Here is a 25,331-nt window from a genome sequence, read left to right on the forward strand (position 1 = left end):
AATACCAGACTGCAGCGCCCTCGGAGGCAGCCAGAGAAACCTGATTAGCAACATGATTTAGCAAGCTCAGTGTACAGTATTCTCTTTTTGTTAGGAGGGCTATTTTCCTTTAAGATGCATGCTGTAACCAGATTATATCCTCTTGTTATCAGAATGAGGCATCAGTAGCTCTTGAAAAAGTATACCTGTCAGAGAGCTGCATGAACACTGAGACTGCCAGCCAAAGGCCCCTATTGCCTATAGATTTTGTGTCCCGGATGCTGACTGTCTGATCAATAGTGAGTCTGGATATAAAGTGGGCATTTTAAGAATCAAAAGCATTTCATGTATGTGGAAGAAATAAAAATCTACGAGTGAGTTGGATCACTAAGAGCCCATCGGGACAATCAGACAAGCAATTGAATGGACTTATGGTCCATTTCCGATTCCCTAGAAGAGATCATATTCTAAATGGCTATAAATCGTTCTGGGAAATGCAGATCACAGATCACTTAGAGCTGGAAGTGACCTCAGCCATCAGCCAGTACACCCTCCAAAGAGGCCAAGGGAGAGAGACAGCTATTTGCCCAAGGTCAGACAGGTAGGAAAGAGCAAGATCACATTTTGAAGGCTACAGATTTGGTGGGGTTTTTGCAATAGGCTACCTCTTTTTAAATAAATAAATAAAGCCTTACCTTTCCCCTTAGAATCAATACTTTGTTTTGGTTCCACTGCAGAAGAGCAGTAAAAGGCAAGCCAATGGGGGTTAAATGACTTGCCCAGGGTCATACAGCTAAGAAGAGCCTGAGTTCATATTTTAACCCAAGACCCCCATCTCAAGGCCTGGCTCTCAATTCACTGAGCCAACCAGTTACCCTCTAGGCTACCTCTTTAAAACAAGAATGATTTTTGTGTCTGGTTTCCTGCTTTTAAAAACTAAAACTAAAACTAACAAATGGGCCTTGGGCTAAGAACATGGCTCATCTGGTCCATAAGGAAGAGGGCAATGTTTCAAATATCCACTAAATATTTTTCCTGTTATACTTTGGAGTAAGGAGGGGAGGGGGAGAAGTGATACTAGGAATCCAGAAGAGATGAGTTCTGGTTCCACCGCTGAAACATCTGAAGGCTTCCTAACTCTGCTTAAGTCACTTATTCTCAGTACCTTCCCTCAGTTGATCACTTACTGAACTGGTAACCAGAGTTTGCCCACCGGCAACTGCCTCCACCAGTGAAATCACTGGTCCTAACAACCACGCAAAATGTCTTGTTGACATGAATAGAATTCAAATGTAATAATGCTGGGTGAGGATTTCACAAGACCCCAAACCTGTAACTTCTCTTAAAGTCAAAATGAAAAAGTTTTTCTCAGTGATGTAAGACATAGAATAAACAGGCACCCTGACTTCAAGTTTGGTTGTTGTATAACCATTTCTCACTTGTCTCTTCTGAAGGAACTGAAAAATCTATTCCTTTGACCAGGAATGGTTTCAGAAGTTCTTTAGGATTTAAGTAACTTAATTCCAATAGCAATCAATCAGCAATCCTACATGCCAGGCACTCCAACTACAGAATCCCAGAAATCAAAAGTGAACAGAGTGCATCCAAAGGAATGAGAGATTCAGGGGAGCAAGAACTTCCTTTTGCATCCGCTCCCTAGAAAGGGATTAAATGCTCAGTCTCAAAGGTGTGACCTTGAGTAAGTCACTTAACTACTGCTTTCCTCAACTGTAAAACAGAGGCAATGAGAGCACCCCCCTCTCCAGGGTTGTTGGCAGGATCAAATAAGACACTGTAAAGTACTTAGCACAGTGTCTGGCACATAGTAGGTGCTTAATAAATGCAGTTTCTTCCTTGCTGTATTGAACCCGAATTACGGTGTCTGCTAATGACAGCTCCCCATTTAGGGCGTTCGGGATGCGCACCGCTGGCATTTGATAAATGCTTGTTGAAATGAGCTTGGCACTTAGGTGAATAGCAGAGAGGAGAAAGTCACCTGAGATGTTTAAACTAGGGGCGTTCTCGGTGCCCCTCAGGGACCATTCTCTCCAACAAAATCACAGCCAGAGGGCCCCCCAGAAAGAAGAGAAGCGGCAGACACCAGATTGCAGAGGAACTAGAGAGAGGCAGAACTGTCAGCTTTTCACCAGAACAGTGGGCATACACTGAGGAGATTACCATAGAGGAAAATCGATTCCCTCGCGGTGCCTATTGTAGCTGCCAGTTTGCTGGGTCGTTCTATCGCTGCCTTCCTTAGTAACTGTTAGCAAGAACTGGCAAAAGTCAAGGAAAACGCACCTGGGGGAAACCCCCACGGACTTTTCTTGCCACACACTTCGCCGTCTTGTACCTGAAGAACTGTTAAGTTTTGTTTGGTCGCGAGATTAATTGTCCCAGTTAAACCTCTGCCTCCCGCGACCAAATGCTTACGGATAGATGTGGCTGCTTTACTTCCAGAGAAATTGCCTGACTCACCCACCCCCTGCCTTCATCTCTCCGGGGAACTAAGTGAATATTCGTTCAGTCCCAGAAGGCAAGAGACAGAAAGATTCCCGCAGACCCTCCGTGAGAAAGGACTGGCCGGAAGGCATGCATCCCCTAACAAGCAAGGAGGTGCCCAAAAGCAGCCTCCTCGGGAGCTGCCCGAATGGACCGGTCGCTGGGCTGGAAGACACTGGGACAGCTGCCTCGGATCATTATCAGGACATTGGAAACAGACAGGCAAAAGGACCACCCACCTATTGGTTCTCCCCTAGAAAGAAAGAAAGAAAGAAAGAAAGAAAGAAAGAAAGAAAGAAAGAAAGAAAGAAAGAAAGAAAGAAAGAAAGAAAGAAAGAAAGAAAGAAAGAAAGAAAGAAAGAAAGAAAGAAAGAAAGAAAGAAAGAAAGAAAGAAAGAAAGAAAGAAAGAAAGAAATAAAGAAGGAAGGAAGGAAGGAAGGAAGGAAGGAAGGAAGGAAGGAAGGAAGGAAGGAAGGAAGGAAGGAAGGAAGGAAGGAAGGAAGGAAGGAAGGAAGGAAGGAAGGAAGGAGGAAGGAAGGAAGGAAGGAAGGAAGGAAGGAAGGAAGGAAGGAAGGAAGGAAGGAAGGAAGGAAGGAAGAAAGAAAGAAAGAAAGAAAGAAAGAAAGAAAGAAAGAAAGAAAGAAAGAAAGAAAGAAAGAAAGAAAGAAAGAAAGAAAGAAAGAAAGAAAGAAAGAAAGAAAGAAAGAAAGAAAGAAAGAAAGAAAGAAAGAAAGAAAGAAAGAAGGAAGGAAGGAAGGAAGGAAGGAAGGAAGGAAGGAAGGAAGGAAGGAAGGAAGGAAGGAAGGAAGGAAGGAAGGAAGGAAGGAAGGAAGGAAGGAAGGAGGAAGGAAGGAAGGAAGGAAGGAAGGAAGGAAGGAAGGAAGGAAGGAAGGAAGGAAGGAAGAAAGAAAGAAAGAAAGAAAGAAAGAAAGAAAGAAAGAAAGAAAGAAAGAAAGAAAGAAAGAAAGAAAGAAAGAAAGAAAGAAAGAAAGAAAGAAAGAAAGAAAGAAAGAAAGAAAGAAAGAAAGAAAGAAAGAAAGAAAGAAAGAAAGAAAAAGAAAGAAAGTAGGAAGGAAAGAAGGAAAGAAAGAAAGAGAAAACTATCCCGCAGCTTGTCTGCCCCAAGCAAGTTACCTCCCCCTACCCCACTGCCTCAGCCGCGGAGGCTCCTTGTCATCTCGGAAGAGAAGCCCAGCAGTCTGGTCCCAGCTCTCGGGGTGCAAACAGGACCCTATCCTGGCTGCTGCTACAGCTGCCGCTGCTCCTACCACCCAGTCTGCGCCCTTTCTGGCTAGCCCGGCTCTTCGGACAGCCTGCCTGCGGCTTCCTCCACAAGTCCTCCCGCGCTGACCCTGCCTCGGCCCCGGCCCCGGCCCTGACCCGGCCCCGCACAGCACTACATGCACGGCTCTCCGCCTGCTCTCCTCCACGCCTCCTTCGGCACTCACCTCCTGGGATCTGGCTTGCGTCGCTCCTCCAGCTTGGCAGCAGAGTCGGGGGCTGCCAAGGCAGCCGCTGTTTGTGGCTCCGAGGGGCGGGGGGGAGAGCGGTAAGGCGAGCAGGAGCCGGGAGCCTCCCGGCGTAGGCGCCGTGCCGCGCGGCCGGCGGGAGGTGAGGGAAGTTTTCAACCTGCGGGGGCAGCGCTCGGTGCTACTCCACTAGCCTCCGGGAGCAGCCGCACACTGCGGAGCCCAGAGAGCCGAGAAGAGCGAGCAGGCGGGCCGCCACAACTTCTGGGAGAAGTGGGGTGAGGGCCGAGGACACTGCTGGGACCGGAGGACAGACTCTTCTGTGCCTGGCACGCCTGAAAGCCCGGGAACGGGAGGGTGGGAGACGGCCCTTCCACAGGCCGGCCTGATCGAATGAAAGCGCGTGTGTGTCTGGCGTGTGTGTGCCCGGCTTGTGTGTTTGTGTAAATGAGGGGGGGGAGTTATTGTGTGTGTGTGTGTGTGTGTGTGTGTGTGTGTGTGTGTACGCGCGCACGCGCGTGTGCGTGTCTTCTCTACGTTTCTTTCTGTTGCGTCTGCCTTTGTATTGGGATCACCGATATGACTGCCAATAACTAATCATGCTGCAGTGGTGCCTGGCTAGAGGCACGGCCTGGGGCGCGCGTGGCTTGGCGTGGACTGCTGTGGAGAGCGGAGGCCAGCTGCTGCCGCTGCTGCCGCTGCTGCTACCACCACCGCCGCTGGTGCTGCTGATGCCGCTGCCCTTGCCGCCACTGCTGCTGCTGCTGCTGCCGCCGCCGCCTTGGAAGTGCAAGTCTGCGATCCATATTTAAGGCAGTGAGTAGCCTCGGCCGTCCTTAGATCGGACTCGGTCCGGCCCTCCTCTCTGCTCCCCACCCCACTCCCCCACCACCCCACCCCTCTCTCCCATTGCTCCTGCTCTGGGCGTCATTGGAGCTCGGGGCTTCCAGGACACTGGGGGAGGGGCCTCTCCAGCCGCCTGAGGCTGGCTCACCTCGCCTGCAGGCTTTGCAACTTCTGCTCACTTTAGATGAGAACCGAAGGCAGCCGCAACTGCTGCTGCTGCCGAAGCCGATGCTAGATCTGTTCTGCCACGGCCAGAGGACATTGGGGATCCTGCCTGCTTCCCTCCAGCCCGATCCATGCCTTTTCCTCCTTTGGGATCAGAGCTCGAGAAGCGGAAGGGACCTCGGTAGTTACCTAGTACAAGTCCATCCTCTCACAGCTGAGGAAAGTGAGGAAAAGGAGTCCAAAAACGTCCGTCCACTGGCTACCCGCTCACACTGCCTCCGTGCTTTGCCCAAGTCTTCTCGGTCCCTTTGGAAGTCCCTCTCAGGGAAGGGCTCCTTTGCCTCCTCTGACCTGAACCTCGCTGAGATCTCGGTCAAGCCTAGGGAACTCTTTTACAAGAACAGAAGACTTGCAGACCATCAGTTCTCAGCTGTTGCGCCCCTGTTGCTACCTCTGTTCTAGACCTTCGCATTTGTTTATGTAAGGATCGATGCTGCCTTGGACTCTTAGCTCATCAAAGGACTTTTTGGTGAGCCATCAAAGTGATAATTTGTTCTTGGATTGGTCCCAAGCTTAATTGCCTTAAATGCTAGGAAACCACTTTTGACTTGATAAAAAGGGGAAAGTTAAATAAACCATATGAGCAAAAATAGTGACAATGTGACAGTTCTCTGATTAGTATCTGGTATTTAGAAGTCATTGCCTCAGCCCCTTCATCACGGAGCCTTCAGGCTCATCCGGGGCCTCTCTGAACAGTGTCGGTCTGTGTCTTCCTGCTCAACGGGGATATCTTTCTAGATCTGACATGCTAAAGACCTTCTGGGTCTTTTAACATGACACAATCATAGGTAGTATTTATAGAGTGCTTTCTATATGTTATGTCAAATGAGCTTCACCACAACCCTGTAAGATTAGTGTCCTTGTACAAAGGAGGATACTGACCTTGAGAGGGATTCAGTGACTTGCCCAAGGTCATAGAGCAAGTATTGATACTTCCTGACTCCAAGTCAGCTCATCAGTCTACTGTACAAGGAGCTGTTCAATACAATTTATTATCTTTCCTCTCAAAGCTATCAGTCTTTACCTCTTCCCAGCTTCCATGGAAGGCATCTTCATCCTTCCAACTACCCAGCTTTGGAGCCCTGAATGCCATCCTAAACTCAGTGGCTCCACATAGCCAAATCTTATTATTTCAATGGCCACTTTTCTTCTAACCTTTGTCTCCACTCCATTTCAGGCCCTGATCAGTTAATTTCCCACCTGGACAATTGAAACAACCTAGTAATATGTCTCCCAGTCCCAATTCTTTCTTCACTTCAATATCTTGCCAAAATGGTTTTCCCAAAGTTCAAACTACTCCGTAGCTCCCTATTACCTCTAGCATCAAATACAAACTATGGTGTTTCAAGTATTTCACAACTCACCCATTATTATCTCTGCAGTCTCCCTATGTATTACTCCTCTCCGAAACACTACCATCCAGCTATATTGGGTTACTGGTTCTATATAGGCAGCACCCTATCTCTAATCTCTGTTTAGTTATATTGACTGTCCTATGTGAATGGCTAAGTGAGATATATAGATATAGATAGATAGATAGATAGATAGATAGATAGATAGATAGATAGATAGATAGATAGATAGATAGATAGATAGATTGCCCACCTCTCCTCTACCTAGAATTCTTGCCTTCCTTCAAAACTCAACTCAGGTGCCATCATCTGCAGGAAGCCTTTCCTGCTCTGTTCCAAGTGTCTTCCCCTCTGAAGCAAACTTGTAATGATTTTGTATCTATCTTGTATATAATCGCAGATGCACAGGTAATTTCCCCTATTAGGATGTAAGCCCCTTGAGATCAGGGACTGATTTTATTTGCCTTTTTAGCCCCTGTCCTAAGATTTATGTCTGGTACATAGCAGGCATTTAATAAATGTGTATTGGGTGATCGGTTCTTCTTCAGAGTTCCTTATTTATTATATGAAAGAGCCTGCTCACATCCAACATGTACTTCTCTACTGGCCTCTGAGATATCCCCACTCTTTAGTCTTCAAAGATTACTCCTTTTTTTAAAAAAAAACCCTTATCTTCCATCTTGGAATCAAAACTGTGTATTGGTTCCAAGGCAGAAGAGCAGTAGGGGATAGGTAAAGGGGGTTAAATGACTAGCTCAGGATCACACAGCTAGGAAGTGCCTGGTGTCCAATTTGAACCAGAACCTCCCATCTCTAAGATTAGTTCTCAGTCCACTGAGCCACCTAGCTACCCCACAAAAATTAATTCTTTCAAAAGATGGACCTTCATTTCTGGTAGAAGTTTGCAGTACATAAAGGAACTTTGTGATTTCCCAAAGGAAATGCAGTCCATTCTCCTTTCATTTAAACCTAGGCACAATGTGTTATCCATTTGTACAGGTTGTCTACTATATAATATATCGATGGATAATCTCTATCGATTATCTTTCCAACTACATATTGTAATCTAGATGATAAATTTTCATTCACTTGTTTGTTTTTCCCATGAAGATAGTTGAGTCGAATGCTTTTGAGTGCTTATAGTGCTTATAGCCCAGGAGGCTCTTCTCTCTTCTGGAACTTCATGTAACCAGAACAGTGTCATCCGAAAACAGGAATATCTACCTGGAAGAGTCCACATAGTCACATAGTTTCCCTCTGTAAGTTGAGCTTTGTGCTAGACCTGCTCCAGGATCTCACACCTTGCTTGATATATATGATTGGAAGACAGTCAAAACAAGTTCATCTCAATTATTTTGATATTCAGTTGTTTCAATCATATCCAACTTTTCATGGCCCCTTTTGGGGTTTTCTTTGTAAAGATAATAGAGTGGTTTGTCATTTCCTTCTTCAGAGTATTTTACAGATTAGGAAAGTGAGGCGACAGAGTTAAGAGACTTACCCAGGGTTGCACAGATACTAAGTGTCTGAAGTAGGGTTTGCATTCAGGTCTTCCTGACTCCAGACCCAACACTGTAGCCACTGTGCCACCTAGCTGCCCATCTCTATTTTTGCATCTTAATATACTTTTCAGGTATTGATGGGGGCAGGGATCCTTGTCAGAAAAGATTATATAAAACAATATTTTTCTCAACCAAATCATAAACAAACAACAAATGAGGGGACTTCCAGGTAAGCATGGTGGCAGTCTAGATGCAGGATGCTTTCTCTCCTCAGACCTACCAATATATACTACCTCAAAAGACCCAAAAATTTTTTTTCATAAGAATGAAGGGACTCTACAGTACAGCACAGAATTGAAGGTACGTGGGATTTGGGCATTTTCACAATATGGGGGGGGGGGATCCCACACAAACATGAGCTGATCTACCCTCCACCACCCCACCTACAGAGCCGGAGTCAGAGCCAGTGCACCAGAATCAGTAAGTGAGGGAGGGGCACCTCTGGAGGGAGCAAGGGGCAGCTCTAGGTCTTGGGAATTGACTAAGACCTCCAAGAACCTACACCTGAGAGCAGTTATACCCAAAAACCTGGAAGGCAGGGGAGCACAGACCATGGGTGCCCCCAGGAAAGTGGTCCAGCTGCAGAGATTCAAGAGCTTGCCTCAGGCAAAATCCTTGCTCCTTAAATCCATACAAAGAGAACCTGCCCAGCTCATTAAGATTTCTGACTAAAAAGGGAAGGTAAATCTTCCACAGTGATGGCTAATTGCACATAGGAGCCCCAAACTCCTTCCCAAAAAAGCAAAAAAAAAAAAGGGCAATGAGCCTCGAAAAACCCAGGCTACAGAGGACATACAGGAGAAAATTCAAACAAAAAAAAAAACCTTCTAAAAAATAGAAATTGTCCACAAGCTCTGGAAGGATTTAAATTGGAGCATAGCAAAAAGATGGAAGCCTTCTGACAAGATAAGTGGAAAATGGTTCAAAAAGAAAATCAAAAAATAATAGCACAAAACCAAAAAATTATAGCTGAAAATCAAAAGCTTAAGCAGAAAACCAGGCCTTAAGGACCAGAATTGAGCAACTGGAAACCAATGATCTTGCAAAACATCAAGAATTAATGAAGCAAAGTCAAAAGACTGACAAAATAGAAGAAAACATAAAATATCTCACTGAAAAGGTGACAGATCAGGAAAAGAGAGGAAGGAGAGAAAATTTGAGAATCATTGGTCTACCTGAAAATCCAGAAATAAACAGAAATCTTGACATCCTACTACAAGAAATCATCCAAGAAAACTGCCCTTCTGTTCTTGAACAAGGGGGGGGGGGGGGATATAGACGTTGAAAGAGTTCATAGAATACCCTCTATACTAAATCCCCAAAAGACAACTCCCAGGAATGTAATTGCCAAATTCCAGAGTTTTTAAGCTAAGGAGAAAATTCTACAAGAAGCCAAAAAGAGGAAATTCAGATACCAAGGAGCACCAATCAGGATCACACAAGACCTGGCAGCTTCTACCCTAAAGGACCGAAAGGCCTAGAACATGATATTCAGAAAGGCAAGAGAACTGGGTCGTCAACCAAGAATCACCTAACCATCAAAAGTGACTATATACTTCCAGAGGAAAGTATGGGCACTCAACAAAATAGAAGATTTCCAAGTATTTGTAAAGACCAGAACTAAGTGGAAAGTTTGTTATCCAAACACAAAAATCAAGAGAAACATGAAAAGGTAAATAAGAAAAAGAGGGAAAATGATAAAAATGGGGTTTTTTTGTATTCAAACTCTCTTCTTTAATGGCTATAATTAGATCAAATATATATATATATATATATATATACATATATATATATGTGTGTGTGTATATATATATATGTATATGGGGAAAATGTTATTTGTAACTCTCAAAAACTGTATTCATTATAATAGTAATTAGAAGAATCACTCATAGGAAAAGATTGGGCATTAAGGGCTACAAGATGATATGCAAAAAAAGAAAAGAAAAAGGGTGAGGGGGAATTGAAGAGGGGACCAAGAGATACTTGAAAAAAATAAAATAAATAGAATAATCTTTTTCACACAAAGATACACATAGGAAGGGGAAGGGAAGAATACTCTTAAAAAAGGAAAGGAAGAGAATGCTAACAGATAACACTCAAACCTTACTCTCAGTGAAATCAACTCTGAGAGGGAAAGAGCATCTAGATCCATTGTGATCTTGAATTCTATCTTATCCTACAGGGTAAGGGAGAAGGTAAAACTAAGGGGGGGAGGGGAAGGGAGTACAAAAAGGGAGGGAAAGAGAGGGGGGAGGGAACTAAACAGACCCTAAAAAAAACAAAAAGGGAACAAAAGGGGGGCCAGAAAGGGAAGCATATAAAAGGAGGGGATTAGGGGTATTGATTAAAAGTAAACCACTGGTTTAAAAAGATATACCAAAAGAAGAAAGTACAGAACTAGGAGAGGATATCAAAATGCTAGGGAATTCCCAAGTGACAATCATAACTTTGAATGTGAATGGTATGAACTCACCCATAAAACATAGACGAATAGCAGAATGGATTAGAATCCAAAACCCTACTGTATGTTTCCTACAAGAAACACACATGAGGCGGGTATATACTCACAAGATCAGAATTAAAGGTTGGAGGAAGACCTATTGGCCCTCAACTGATAGAAAGAAGGCAAGAGTTCCAATGATATCTGACAAAGCCAAAGCAAAAATAGACCTGATTAAAAGGGATAGGGAAGGTAAATACATCCTGATAAAAGGGAGTATAGACAATGAGGAAATATCACTAATCAACATGTATGCACCAAATGGTATAGCACCCAAATTTCTAATGGAATAACTAGTAGAATTAAAGGAAGAAACAGATAGTAAAACTATACTAGTGGGAGACCTAAACCTACCACTATCAAATTTAGATAAATCAAATCAAAAAATAAATAAGAAAGAGGTAAAAGAGGTGAATGGAATCTTAGAAAATTAGATTTGATAGATATATGGAGAAAAATAAATAGGGACAAAAAGGAATACACCTTCTTTTCAGCAGCACATGGTACATTCACAAAGATTGACCATATACTAGGACATAAAAACATGGCATACAAATGCAAAGCAGAAATAATAAATGCAAACTTTTCAGATCATAAGGCAATAAAAATAATGATCATTAAGGGTACATGGAGAACCAAATCAAAAATTAATTGGAAATTAAACAATATGATTCTCCAAAATCGGTTAGAGAACAAATCATAGAAAAAATAATTTCATTGAAGAAAATGAAAATGATGAGATATCCTTTCAAACTCTATGGAATGCAGCCAAAGCAGTACTCAGGGGAAATTTTATATGCTTGAATTCATATATTAACAAATTAGGGAGGGCAGAGGTCAATGATTTGGACATACAAATCAAAAAAACTTGAAAGTGAACAAATTAAAAATCCCCAGAAGAAAACCAAATTAGAGATCCTAAAAATTAAGGGAGAAATCAATAAAATGAAAAGTAATAGAATTATTGAACTAATAAATAAGACTAGAAGCTGGTATTTTGAAAAAACAAACAAAATAGACAAAGTACTGGTCAATCTAATAAAAAAAAGGAAAGAAGAAAATCAAATTAACAGTATCGTAGATGAAAAGGGGGAACTCACCTCCAATGAAGAGGAAATTAAGGCAATCATTAAAAAGAATTTTGCACAATTATATGGCAATAAGCATGCCAATCTATGTGATATGGATGAATATATACAAAAATATAAACTGCCTAGACTAACAGAAGAAGAAATAGAATTCTTAAATAATCCCATATCAGAAAAAAGAAATTGAACAGGCCATCAAAGAACTCCCTAAGAAAAAATCCCCAGGGCCTGATGGATTCACAAGTGAATTCTATCAAACATTCAAAGAAGAGCTAATCCCAATATTATACAAACTATTTGACATAATAAGCAAAGAGGGCGTTCTACAAAATTCCTTTCATGACACAAATATGGTACTGATTCCAAAGCCAGGCAGGTCAAAAATGGAGAAAGAAGACTACAGACCAATCTCCTTAATGAACATAGATGCAAAAATCTTAAATAGGATACTAGCATAAAGACTCCAGCAAGTGATCAGGAGGGTTATTCACTATGATCAGGTGGGATTTATACCAAGAATGCAAAGATGGTTCAATATCAGGAAAACCATCCACATAATTGACCATATCAACAAGCAAACCAACAAAAATCACATGATTATCTCAATAGATGCAGAAAAAGCCTTTGGCAAAATACAACACCCATTCCTATTAAAAACACTAGAAAGTATAGGAATAGAAGGGTCTTTCCTAAAAATAATAAACAGTATCTATCTAAAACCATCAGCCAACATCATCTGCAATGGAGATAAACTAGATGCATCCCCAATAAGATCAGGAGTGAAACAAGGATGCCCATTATCACCTTTATTATTTAACATTTAACATTGTACTAGAAAAACTAGCAGTACCAATTAGAGAAGAAAAAGAAATTGAAGGTATTAAAATTGGCAATGAAGAGACCAAGCTTGATAGCTCTTTGTGGATGACATGATGGTCTACTTAAAGAATCCTAGAGAATCAACTAAAAAGCTAGTCAAAATAATAAACAACTTTAGCAAAGATGCAGGATACAAAATAAACCCACATAAGTCATCAGCATTTCTATTTATCTCCAACACATCTCAGCAGCAGAAATTAGAAAGAGAAATTCCATTTAAAATCACCATACTTGGGTATCTATCTGCCAAGACAAACACAGGAACTATATGAACACAACTACAAAACACTTTCCACACAACTAAAACTAGATCTGAGTAATTGGAAAAATATTAACTGCTCATAGGTAGGATGAGCCAATATAATAAAAATGACCATCCTACCCAAACTTATCTATTTATTTAGTGCCATACCCATCGAACTTCCAAAAACCTTTTTTACTGAATTGGAAAAAACCATAACAAAGTTCATTTGGAAGAACAAAAGATCAAGGATATCCAGAGAAATAATGAAAAAAAAAATACAAAGGAAGGGGGCCTTGCAGTCCCAGATCTCAAACTATACTATAAAGCAGTGGTCATCAAAACAATTTGGTACTGGCTAAGAGACAGAAAGGAGGATCAGTGGAATAGACTTAGGGTAAGTGACCTCAGCAAGATAGTCTATGATAAGTCCAAAGATCCCAGCTTTTGGGACAAAAATCCACTATTTGATAAAAACTGCTGGGAAAATTGGAAGACAGTGTGGGAGAGATTAGGCTTGTAACAACACCTCACACCCTACACCAAGATAAACTCATAATGGGTGAATGACTTGAACATAAAGAAGGAAACTATAAGTAAATTATGTGAACACCAAATAGTATACATGTCAGACCTTTGGGAAGGGAAAATTTTTAAAACCAAGCAAGACTTAGAAAGAGTCATGAAATGTAAAATAAATAATTTTGACTACATCAAATTAAAAAGGTTTTGTACAAACAAAACCAATGTAACCAAAATTAGAAGGGAAGCAACAAATTGGGAAACAATCTTCATTACAAAAACCTCTGACCAAGGTCTAATTACTCAAATTTACAAAGAGCTAAATCAATTGTACAAAAAAACAAGCCATTCTTCTATTGATAAATGGGCAAGGGACATGAATAGGCAATTTTCAGTCAAAGAAATCAAAACCATTAATAAGCACATGAAAAAGTGCTCTAAATCTCTTATAATCAGAGAGATGCAAATCAAAACAACTCTGAGGTATCACCTCACACCTAGCAGATTGGCTAACATGACAGCTATGGAAAGTAATGAATGATGGAGGGGATGTGGCAAAGTCGGGATATTAATTCATTGCTGGTGGAGTTGTGAATTGATCCAAACATTCTAGAGGGCAATTTGGAACTATGCCCACAGGGCACTAAAAGACTGCCTGCCCTTTGATCCAGCCATAGCACTGTTGGGTTTGTACCCCAAAGAGACAATAAGTAAAAAGACTTGTACAAGAATATTCATAGCTGTGCTCTTTGTGGTGGCAAAAAATTGGAAAATGAGGGGATGCCCATCAATTGGGGAATGGCTGAACAAATTGTGGTATCTGTTGGTGATGGAATACTATTGTGCTCAAAGGAATATTAAAGTGGAGGAATTCCATGGGGACTGGAACAACCTCCAGGAATTGATGCAGAGTGAAAGGAGCAGAACAAGGAAAACTTTATACACAGAGATGGATACACTTGGCACAATTGATTGTAATGGACTTCTCTACCAGCAGCAATGCAGTGATCCAGGACAATTCTGAGGGACGTATGAGAAAAAACACTATCCACATCCAGAGGAAGAACTGTGGGAGTAGAAACACCAAAGAAAAACAACTGCTTGATTGCATGGGTCGAGGGGGATACAATTGGGGATGTAGGCTCTACATGAACATCCTAGTGCAAATACCAACAATATGGAAATGGATTCTGATCAAAGACACATTGGAATTGTGCATCAGCTACAGGAGGAGAGTGGAGGTGGGAAGGGAGGGAGGAATAGAAAATTATTTTTGTAACCAGGGAATAATGTTCAAAATTGACCAAATTTTAAAAAATGAAGTGTGACACTGTATTCTCTCTGTTTTTCAGTCAATTGTGTGATGGTAAAAAAATGTGATCTATAGCCCCAGAGATGGGAGGTTCTGGTTTCATATGTGACTTCAGACACTTCCCAGCTCTGTGACCCTGGGCAAGTCACTTGACCCCCATTGCCTAGCCCTTACCACTCTTCTGCCTTAGAACTAATACACAGTATTGATTTCAAGATGGAAGGTAAGGGTTTAAAAAAAAATGTGATCTAGGTATGGAATTCCACTTGTGAAAGCCTTGCTCTACCCCTTCACAAAAAGATACCCTTGGTGAACATGTAGAGATCATTTTTATTAAAATTTTATGTTGATAGGAAAATAGGCAGATATGTTAGTGGCTGTTGATATTTCTCAATTGCCTTTGTTGTGGTTCAGTCCTGTCTAACTCTTCCTGACCCTGTCCTCCACTAGCTCCCAAGGTCTGTCCAAGCTTCAGTTGCCTTTGGCAGGGTATAAATAAATCCTAAGATTTTTTGGCATTTTCTCCTTCAGTTACCCTATAAATCGATCCCTTGGTGTCTTCATGGTTTTGTCATCTCAAGTGTCTTTCAGATTAGATCTAATCCGGTTTTTCTTTTCCCCGTCTTTGTCTTAGTGCTATTTTTACCTCCTCCAATAAGCATATCAGGAACCATGACTTTAGGATCCAAAGTAATATCTCCACTCTCCTTGGTAGAGAAAAAAGTTTATTAAAAATGTTTGCAGAAATTCCTCATTTTTCTTCTCCTTGCTTTCTTCCAGGTTCATCTCGAAATGAGAGAAAATCCCTGAGGATGATATTGTTGAGTCCCAGGTATCTCCAAAGCTTTTTTTTTAAGTGTTTTTGCCTTTCCTAGCTTGTCTCTTTTTTATGAAGCAAAGTTGCTCTTACTCTATTTCCTCAATCAGATCCTAAATCCATGGGACCTTGGTTCTCCATTGTTTCCCATGTGGCAAAAAAGTCAAGTGTTTGCTGTTTAAGGTTCTTTTTAAGCCTTTTTGGTCTTTATTTACATTGATTAGACTTTTGAACAGAAATATTGTATTCTGTATCTTTGTCTTTTCTCCCAGTTATATTACATTTTTTCCATAATCAATTACTTTTTTGAATAGTCCCTTTCATTGTGTGCCATATATTTTTGTTACTTTTTCCTATTTTTATTATCCTAACTTTGCACACAGAAACTCTGAGGCTTTGCACTGGTTATCCCCCATGCCTGAATACACTCTCTCCTTATTTTTGCCTCATAGAAACCCTCTCTTCCTTTAAGGTTAAGCTCAAGGACAGTTAGGTGGCTCAGTGGATAGAGAGTTGTGCTTGCACTCAAGAAGACCTGGTTCAAAACTTCCCTCAAACATTTCCTAGCTGTGTGACCCTGGACAAGTTATTTAATCCCAATGGCCTACACCTTACCCCTTTTCTGATTTAGAACTGATATTTAGTATTGATTCTAAACAGAAGGTAAGGGTTTAAAAAATGATGGCGCTCAGATGCCATCTTTGCATAAAGCATTTCCTGCTCCCCCCAAAATTGCTAGATCATGGGGCAACTGGGTAGCTCAGTGGATTGAGAGCAACACTTAGAGATGGGAGGTCCTAGGTTCAAACCTGGTCTCAGACACTTCCCAGCTGTGTGACCTTGGGCAAGTCACTTGACCCTCATTGCCTAGCCCTTATCACTCCTCTGTCTTGGAACTAATACACAGAATTGATTTCAAGATGGAAGGTAAGGGTTTTTTAAAAATACCTTCTTTTTTTACTATTTTATAGGAATATATGTAGCAAGAGAGATATATTTTTAACCTTATAATTATGTATTCCATCTTTATATGTACTTGTCTCACCCGTTAGATTGTAAACTCGTTGAGAATAGGGATTGTTTCGTTCTATATACTTGTACCCCTAATGCCTGACACATTATAAACATTAAATAGATACTTGTTTATAATTTCCTGTCTGATAAATATAATCAGTTTCTCTCTAGTGTGTGTGACGGAATTCATGTTCAGCACCTTCCAGTTCTGTTGTCAAAGTATCCATGGTATGTAAGCATGAGATTTCTGTGTAGTCTAGTCTGGACGCAAGCTTGAAGGTCCTGGTGTGTTGCCCTATGTCTCATGGCTCCCCGTGGCCAAACAATTTATCATCCCATTGCCTCTCCATGTATACCTAGCCTGGTGGGGGAGAAGACATTTGCCAGGCTGGAATTTGAAGCCTTTTCAGTTTGGTAGAACCTATCAAAGTTTGAGTTCTGGTACCAGAGGCTTCAGAAATCCACAACAGTGAAGCATCAGAGTAATTTAATGGAGTTCCCCCTTAGACACATGGAACTTAATTGAGTTATGAGCATGGTTAATTCTAAAGAATTGATAATGCCCCCCCAAACCCAAAACCTTTGGCTTTAGGATATGATCTTATCTGTTTCCTCTCTTACAAAGCAAGGTGGAGAGATGAGTCTTCTCTTTGTAATTATGCTTTGCTAGGGCTAATATTAAAACCAATACCCTCATGTCAGAAAGAGTCAACCGCAACCTAGCCAATGGAGGCAACCCAGAGTTTGGGGTCTTAGATTAGCCCCTGAAAATCCACAAAGCGCATTGACTCTATTTCTGGGGATTTTTCTAAACTCTCATTATAATCTTTAGTTAGCCTTAAGGGGTCAGATCTAGTGAATGTCTGATAAAGGAAAAAATTCAAATATCTCACCTGCCAGGATGGGCATCTTGCAATGAGCTATCCTTCATCCCCAGTGTATATGCAAAAGTTACAGGAGATCTCACTACTAAGGCAAGAGTTTACCAATAAAAATCATATGGGGCTCAAATTTCAGAAGAGTGAATCCTTTGTTCTTTTCAATTAACGTTACTTTTTTGCTTACGTGAAAAGAGCCACACCTAGCTGCCATCCAGAAGCTTCAGTCTGCCATCTTTTCCTCACTGAGGAGACATTATTTCTATTCACAACATCAAAATGGCAACTTCTGTTTTGGTATACAGGATATTAGGCCATGGGGCTGGAAAGGGACTTGAGAATACATCTTCTAGTCCAATCCCCTCATTTCACAGATGAGAAAACTGAGGTCCAGAGACCATGAGTAGGAAGTATGCAGCAGAGGTGAGTTTCAAACCCAGGTCTTCCAATTCTAAATCTATCAATCTCCAGTCTAGGTGTTTAATAAATGCTCGGTCATTGATTCATACATGTTTTTGTTGTTGTTGTCATTCTAGTCATGTCTGACTCTTCATGATACCATTTGGGGTTCTCTAAGCAGAGATACTAAAGCAGTTTGCCATTTCCTCTTCTAGCTCATTTTACAGAAGAGGAAACTGTAGCAACCAGGGTTAAGTGACTTGCGCAGGGTCACACAGCTAGTAAGTGTCTGAGACTAGATTTGAACTCAGGAAGACGAGTCTTATTGACTCCAGGCCCAGTGCTCTATCCATAGCACCACTTGGTTGCCCAATTAATATAAGTTATTATATAGTAATTGTAAATCATCATAGGACTGTGCTGACAAACCCATGGCCCCTTCCAGCATGCATGCCACAGGTTTGTCAGCACAGTCCTACAACAATAGCCCCTTACTCCACTGCACCTGAGGCCATTTCTCACATGACCTGCCCCTCTGCCCAGCAGCCCAAAGGGAGTGTTTCCTCCCTCCCCTGTCTGGAATAAGGTGGAGAGGTTCACACATGCAGCAAGAGGGCTGCAGTTTTGAGCACTCAGTCTCTAAGAGGTTCACCATCTCTGTCACAGGATCACAATCAGAATTAGAGGAAACCTCAGGGAACAACTAGTCTAAAACCTTCATTTTACAGATGTGGAAACTGAGGCCTAGAGAGGTCATGTGACTTGCCCAAATGTCAAAGTTAGAATTTGAACCTGGGTCTTAATTATTCCAATGTGTTTTCTCAGAAAGGCTACGAATAATGGAACTCTCTGCATTTATTAGCATGTTTTTCCTTGACAGTTTTCCTCAGCAAACCACAGATAATGAGTTTTCTTTTCTTTGATCTGAAATTTGAATTGTGCCCTTTGACCTGTGCTAGGAATAAAAGGACTAGTTTGCTCTTATTTGGGAACTGACAAGAATCAGTGAAGTAATCGCAACAATTGGGGAACAAATCTGAGATGAATGGATATCAGGCTATGGGAATGGTGTTGATGTCCATCAAAGTATGGAGGTCATTGGAGCATCTAGGATAGAGTGCTGGCCCTGAAGCCAGGAAGACTCCTCTTCCTAAGTTCAAATCTTGCCTCGGACACTTACTAGTGACCCTGAGCAAATCTCTAAACTCCCAATTGCCTTGGGTTCCTCATCTGTAAAATGAGCTGGAGAAGGAAATGGCAAGCCACTCCACAACCAAACCACAGCCACAAAAAACCCAAATGGGCTCATGGAGAGTCATGCTGACTAAAATGACTCAACAAACAACAACAGCAAAGCGTCCTTAGAAATATTAACACAATCAGAGGGATCAAAACATACAGAATGGTCATTTGAGTTTAAGTAAGTAGAAGAGCAATAAACGGGATGTAAAATCAAGTTTTCCCCTGGCTTTGAACCCCAGGACGCTCTATGATGTTAATCTCTGTTCCCAGTTCCATCTTTGGAGACTTTGGCAGTTTTCCCCCAAAATGTCTACAGAAAATAGAAAAAGATGAGATGTAGGAAAGAAAAGACAGAAGAACTCGCCATCTAGTGGCAACAAGGAGAGAACCCTCCAGAAGCCTGGTTCTGACTGTAAGATAGAAATGTATATCTTGTCTTATATATAAAAGTATAATATATTATATATGAGATTATTGTTAGATCTTATAATATTCTATAATATAGTCATAAATTATATTATTAAAAATTACATATATAATATGGTAATAATATATTATAAATTTTGTAAATGTATAATATAATTACATTAAATAATCTGATTATATAAATTTAAATTTTATATTATATTATAAGTTATATTTAATTATTTAATAATGTTAGATCATTTATATTATATTACATGTAAATCTATGATATAAATATATTGATATTTATTAGTATTAATATTATTATATATGATATAGCTATAAACCTGGTCAGAGATCTATTCTAAACTCCTCATTTTACAGATAAGGAAACTGAGACCCCAAGGTTAAGTGACTTGCCTCTTGGCACTTTTCTGGGGTTTTTTTTTAATTACTTAAGGTTACTAGTATCAGAAGTATTGAGGATTAGAAATAAGAAATACAACGGCAAGAGACTTTGGAGTCCCCAGATGACAGAGACTGTTTCGGTCCCATCACATCATATGGCACAGCATCATATCATAGTCACCAAATCACACCCTCAGAAAGAATCTCATCTGTAGGAGAGAGACTAGACCCATTTCTAACAGCACATTCTCAGGATCAGTCTGAAACGGCACCACAAATAAGGACCATTAGATAGAAAACTGGCTCTGCCAGTGACTTCAAATCCCCACCTTCAGGTCCCTCAGCAAGACGGGCTGAGGTAGGCTCGGAATTCTTGCTTCCTCAGTCTACCTCCAGACTTAAGATCAATGAATGGTGCCCCCTTAGATGAGGAGAGCTTCACAGATTTTGCAAACTACCAATGTTGGCATAAGCTGTGGGAAATGCATTTATCTGGCTTAACATGTGTCGTGAGTTATCATGCTTTATGCCACCTCTCATCTTCGTCCAGTTCACACAGATTCTTGAGATTTGACAAAGCTTTTAAAAATAAAATAAAATTATACATTTTCGATTCCCTGAGAGCAAGAAAGGATTCTTTAGGATATCTAGACCAATACTCTTTTATTTTTTAAAACCCTTACTTTTTTTTAAAAAAACCCTCACTTTCCATCTTGGAATCCATACTGTGTATTGGCTCCAAGGCAGAAGAGTGGTAAGGGCTAGGCAATGGGGGTCAAGTGACTTGCCCAGGGTCACACAGCTGGGAAGTGTCTGAGTTCAGATTTGAACCCAGGACCTCCTGTCTCTAGGCCTGGCTCTCAATCCACTGAGCCACCCAGCTGCCCCCAAAACCCTTCCTTTCTAAGAACTCTAAGATAGAAGGGCAAGAATTAGCCAACAAGGTTAAGTGATTTGCCCAAAGTCACACAGCTTGCAAGTGTCTAAAGAGAAGATTTGAGCCCAGGCCCTTCCAACTCCAGGCCTGGAATTCTATACTACTATACCACCTAATTACCCCTCAATGCCCTTATTTTACAAATAAGAAAACTGACTCCCAGAAAAGAAAAATAGTTCCTCAAGCTCACAGAGGTAGAGATTGGAACTGTGGTCCTCTGGCTCTGCTTCTCTAAGATGTGTGTGTGCTGGAAAGATTATGATCTGGCATATACAGGGGAGGCAAGTCACTTAAGTCCTCTAGGTCTTTGAAACATGAGGAAGTAGGACTAGGAGATCTCCAAAGTCCCTTCCTGACCTAAAATTCTATCATTTCAACTTTGACTCCACTAAACTATTTCCCTTCTAGAGCAATTTTAGGCATGTTTTAGATAGAAAATCCAGCAAGAATTTCTGCTAATATGTCAGTGGGTCATAGTGTCAATGGCACTGAATTTCCTTTATTTCTTGTAAACCCTTAGGTTCCATCTTTGAATCAATACTATGTATTTATTGGTTCTAAGGGAGAAGGCAGTAAAGGCTACCCAATTGGAATTGTGACTTGCCCAGGATTACATTGCTAGGACATGTCTGAGGCCAGATTTGAACCCAAGGCCTGGCTGTCTATCACGTAGCCACCTGCCTCCTTTAGGATCCCAGTTGTGTTCTCTACCTGGGTAAATTTGGTTCAAGTTGCATTATCTCTCCAGACTTCAGTTTCCTCATCCGCCAAATTGAACTAAATGTTGAACTAAATGATTTGTGAGGACCTGTCCAGCTCTATTGCTATAATCCCAGGTGGATGAGTCAATTACGAAAGCTGCATTTGATAACCCAGGCCAATGCCTCATCCTCTTCCTCCTACAAAAATTCTCCCGCAGAACCAGCAGCCTTACATGGGAAACGGTTGCGAGTGTCTGGAAGAAGACAAGCTTACATATGCGCTGCTAAACCAGCAGGGTCTGTGCACTGGGGTCTGAATCAGTGTAGTTTGGGGAACCAAAATCAAGAAGGCACTCCAATTCCTCGTTGCATAAAAAGGCTTTTGTTCCTGGCGTTCTGTGGATCCACCTGTCCCTTTCACACCAGACGCCTCCCAAGCACATAGATGGGCCCCTGTTCCATTGTATCAGTCACTGTATCCCACTGCTGCTGTCTCCTCCCTGGCTCTTTGAAGTAGGAATAATCCGAGATGGTGGATGGGCTTATAATGCTGTCAGAGGGCTAGAATCTCCTGGACTTAACTGTTTCATTAGCTTGAAAGCCGTTCCTTTCGGTGGGTCCTGGACCAAGCTTGGCCATTTATTACCTTCCACACAGGCCTCTTCTTTGTCCCTCGAGGGTGTCACTCTCCTCTGAGAGAGAAAATCCTGTGCAAACAAATAACTGGCATTTCAAATAGACATCTGCTAAGCAGCTGCCTTTGTGGTCAAAATTATTGGATTGACAACCCCAAAATCTAGATGTCTCCCACTATCTCTGCCTGTCTATGTCTCTCTGTCTTTCTCTATATATATATCTCTCGTTCTCTCTGTCTCTCTCTGCCTCTATCTCTGTTTCTCTCCCTCCCCACCCTCTGTCTCTGTCTCTCTTTTTCTCTCTTCCTCGCACCCCAGCCTGGCTGTCAGAGACAGCCCCTTCTTTACTCCTGAGTTCTAAACCAAAGGGTTCTTAGCACTCTACTGTGCAGTGCCCACTGTTGCCTTTCCCTAAGGGGCTGGGACAGCCCTGCCTCTCAGGAGCACCTCACTACTTTCTCCCCACCAGGGTGGCAGCTTCGACAAGCCCGTATGCACATCCTTTGTGCCTCCAGACCATGCACAGGTTGGTGCAATCGAGGATGCGGTTGCCACTTTCAGGGGAGTAGCCTCACCAGAGGCTTCACTGTGGGGGTTTGGGGTGGGTTTATTGGCAGGAGATCTGCTGGAGAAAACTGACTGTTTCATTTTCTTTTGCTTTGTAGTTTGTTTTCCGATATGTTTCCTATAGAAGTCAGACGAGTTCTAATGAATGAATGAATGATGCATTTGTGAAATCCTTCCTATGTATGAAGTACTGTCCTAAGTTCTGGGGATCCAGATAGGAAAGGAAGACAATCTGTCCCCTGAAGCATCTCCCATTCCAATGATGGAGACCCCACATATGGACATTCCAGTGGCCAGTCAGGTGGCTCGCTCTTCTGGGCCAGAAGGTACAACAACAAAGCAGATAATTTTTGTGCCTCTGTTTTTGACATCACTTCCACCAATAAAACCACAGCAGTCCTGATGTTAAACTATTTGACTGGGCTGGAAGCACTGCTATGCATGAGCTGGTAATAATTGTCTTTAAGATACGTTTTCTACATTTAAATTTATAAATACTAATAGCTATTGGGTCGCTGTATCCATTTTGGGTGGGGAAAGTAATAGGACCAGGACAGATGATGCATTCCTAAAATACCAGCGCCATGAACTTGCCAAGAGTATACAATGGGAGCTTATTCATGTTCATTTTTTTAAACTCTTAAGCATACTTATCCATTAGTTAGAACAGTAGAGAATCTTGGACTTATAGCCAGGAAGATGAGTTCATATTTTGCCTCCAATAATTACTAGTTGTGTGACCCTGGGCAAGTCACTTAATCTTCTGCCTCAATTTCCTCATCTGTAAAATGGAGATAATAATAACACCTGCCTCACAGAGTTGTTCTGATGATCAAATGAGACAGCATTAAAATTTTTTCCAACCTTAAAAAGTGATTTAAATTCTGGCTATTGTTAGAATACTGGCTTTACTGTGATGTGAATACAGACTTGGATGAGATCTTCATGGGCTCTTTAGGTCTGCAACCTAAGGTTTGCCCAGTGGCCTAAAAAACTTAAGTAACCAACCCAAAGAGTTCAGGCCTTTTAAGGGAGCCCCAAATATTTGTGGAACTTTTCTGAGTCTGCTGATTTTGTTTTAAGCTACCCTGCTTATCCCAATCATAATTAGGTTCATATTTGTGGTTGGATTGTTTGTGTCTTACAAGTATTCCTTGGAGAAATTTGGGGTGCCCCTTGTGTTGCCAATGACCCAAAGGAATTTTTACCCACCCCCTGCCTACCCCTATACTGAACGCAGTCTGTGCACATGGGTCCAGAGCAAAAGACACCCTTGATGGAAGAAGGAAATTGTTCCAACTCCCCCTGGACCCAACAGGTCTCTGTGGTTACACAGGCACCAAGACAAAGTAGTCCTTAATTGCTGCACAGAGAGCCCCATGGGTCCTAGGAAATTTATAGGAGCCAAACTTTCCTCCTAATGGGGAAAAATTTGATTTTCCTTTTTCTCTTTCATTTCTTTATTGTCTTTGGGTTGGGGAAAACTTTTGCAAGCACCAAGATAGGCAGTGACCTCTGAGAATTTTGCAAGCTAGTGTCTTCCTAGTGAAAATTAAAGTTATAATAAATTTGAGAGTGATTATAGTATCCAGATGCATCAGTCAATCAGCTAACAAGCATTTATGAGGTCCCTACTGTATGTCAGGCATTGTGCTAAATTCTGGGGCTTCAAAGAAAGGCAAAAGACAATCCTGCTCTCAATAGCTTACAGTCTAATTGGAGAGATGATTTGCAAACCACTCTATACAGGATCAAATGGAGATAATCAGCTAAGGGAAGGCACTGGTATTAAGGGAGTTGAAGAAAGGCTTCTTTTAGAGAGTCTAATAAACTGTACATCCTGAAATTTTTTCTGAAGTTTGACAGGGACACTTCTAAGAATGAAATAGCAATTCCTGGTCTGGGCATTCAGAAACAACCACCAATCTCCTTTCAGTCTCTCTTTCTAGCTTTATTTTGCATTCTTCCATTTCATAAATACCATGTTATAGACACACTTGATTCTCTAGTCTTGCCTATCCTTCTCCATCCAATCTCTTTGCATTTGCCAAATCAACTCCCATACCTTTAAGGCATTCTTTCATTCCCTCCAGATTTCTGATCTGCTGATACCCTTCACTTCTGCAAAAATGCACCTACCTACCTACAACCTCTTCCATCAAGGCTTCCATGCCCCTCCTGAGCTAGAAATGATGTCTCCCTCCACATTCTGTCATTCATTTATTTGGCTTTTCCCTACTCACACATCTCACTCCAACTTGTATTATGATTATTTTATGTGTGCATGACTCATCCCGTGAACTCACCACCTCAAAGCAATCTACTATAAATAATAGATGCTTAATAACTTTCTTCAAATTTAACTGAATGAACTGGAAACTAAGGGCTACTCATCAATTAAGAAATTGCAGAGCAAGTTCTGATACATAAATGAAAAAGAATAATGTAACAGAAGAATAAGGAAAAGGATTTAAAGACACCTGGGAAAACTTGTATGAACTGATGCAGAGTGAAGTGAATAGAACTAAAGAACAATTTACATGATATATTTTACTATTTATTTTTATTTTATATAATTTGTTATAAATATGTAATTAATTATGATAAATATGCTTATCCAAGAGCAACAAATTCTCACATTAGCTGTGTCCAACAATGTCCAACCACAATGCCAAAGGACTGAAGATAAAGGATAATACCCATCTCCTGACTGGAGATGGACTGAAGGCACAGAATTAGATATATATTTTCAGACATAATCAATATGAGTTTTCATTAAGAAAGCTTATTTGTGGCAAGGAAATTATCTTTGAATATTTTTTTTTGGTAAGGAGGTAGAATTTGGGAGGAGAA

At 41.2% G+C, this 25,331-nt stretch overlaps 1 protein-coding gene across 3 annotated transcripts in view; it reads right to left on the reverse strand.

Moving 5' to 3' along the window:
- The window catches only part of SLC4A4 (solute carrier family 4 member 4), a 523,229-nt gene that overhangs the window by 413,270 nt on the left and 84,628 nt on the right, over positions 1-25,331 (reverse strand). For 2 of the 3 annotated variants that reach the window (XM_007495656.3, XM_056803351.1), the window contains exon 1: positions 3,928-6,905. The exons of the other annotated variant lie outside the window; for it this stretch is intronic. The gene's annotated coding sequence lies outside the window, so the exon portion shown is untranslated. Of the gene's footprint in view, positions 1-3,927; positions 6,906-25,331 lie in introns of those variants that run through there. 3 annotated transcript variants of the gene reach the window in all.

This window comes from Monodelphis domestica, chromosome 6, assembly GCF_027887165.1.
Source record: "Monodelphis domestica isolate mMonDom1 chromosome 6, mMonDom1.pri, whole genome shotgun sequence".
In the NCBI taxonomy this organism is placed as follows: domain Eukaryota; kingdom Metazoa; phylum Chordata; class Mammalia; order Didelphimorphia; family Didelphidae; genus Monodelphis; species Monodelphis domestica.